This window comes from Chinchilla lanigera, unplaced genomic scaffold (assembly GCF_000276665.1).
Source record: "Chinchilla lanigera isolate Chin_1 unplaced genomic scaffold, ChiLan1.0 scaffold00059, whole genome shotgun sequence".
Lineage (NCBI taxonomy): Eukaryota > Metazoa > Chordata > Mammalia > Rodentia > Chinchillidae > Chinchilla > Chinchilla lanigera.
In genome coordinates this window covers 10,805,988-10,807,101 of record NW_004955460.1, presented here as the reverse complement: position 1 = coordinate 10,807,101, position 1,114 = coordinate 10,805,988, and positions in this window count along the sequence as shown.

The window sequence follows — 1,114 nt, the reverse complement described above, 5'->3', positions numbered from 1 at the left end:
AAATTGCCCAGGCAGCCACACCCAGATGTGCCACCAACTGCAGAAAGCCCTTCAGGAGTGCCCCAGGGGCCACGCACAGCACCTTGTCCTAACACCTAGACCTGGCATTCCGACCTAGTGACCTCCAGCACTTCCCACGTTATGTTCCCACCCTGCTGAGTTCCTGTTTAGTCCTGCTCTCCCTGGATTGCACACATGCTGCTCTTTTTTGCCTACTTTCCTCCCTATCTCCCGCTCTGGCCAGTTAACATTTCTACTGTTCAGATCATTTCCTCTGGCACACTTTCCTCAGCAACTCCTTTCTCCTAAGACGGAGTTAGAAACCTCTTCTAAAAGCTTCTCCAGCACCCTTGTGCTGATATGTACGGCAGCACTTCAGCATTTCCTGGATAGCTCTTTTACTTGGGGATCTCTATCATGTTTTCTTATCTCCCCACCTGATGTAGAGAAAGCTTTACCCACATTTTCAACAAATGAATGAACAGACATTCTGCAAACAAGAAAGTAGCTAGCACTTGCTGTTAGCACCAGGTTAAGTTGAGTGATTTATATATAGTATCTCATTTGGTCTATTTCCCACTTCAGTAAACATTACCATGTACTTGCTGCTCACAATAAGATTTTTTTTTTTTTTAAAGATTAGGGTTGTTTTTTTTTGTTTTTTTTTTCCTTTGGTCCTTTTGAGAGAGGGTCTCGCTATGCAATTCAGGCTGGCCTTGAGCTCACTTTGTAGCCCAGGCTGGTCTGGAACTCGCAACGATCTTCCTGCCTTAGGCTCCGAGTGCTGGGATTACAGGCATGCACCACCTCGCCCGGCTAATTTTGTTTTTTATAAGTTTTAATTAAGGCAAGATTATCACCCCAAAAATACAGCCTTAAAGTTTGGGACACTAATGTTGAAATAGAAAAGAAAATGTTAGTTACATCTCAATAAACTAAAAAAATTTCTTTAATTTTCTCGGAAAATGTTTGACTCTCATTCAGGAAGAAAACTTGAGTTTATCAGTGACAGGAGTCCTGACTTGCAGGCATCCACAGAGATGGCTAACAGAGTGCGGGGAAGGCAGACAGGCAGTCAACAAAGACATAATACATAGATGATTGAAGGGTGTGT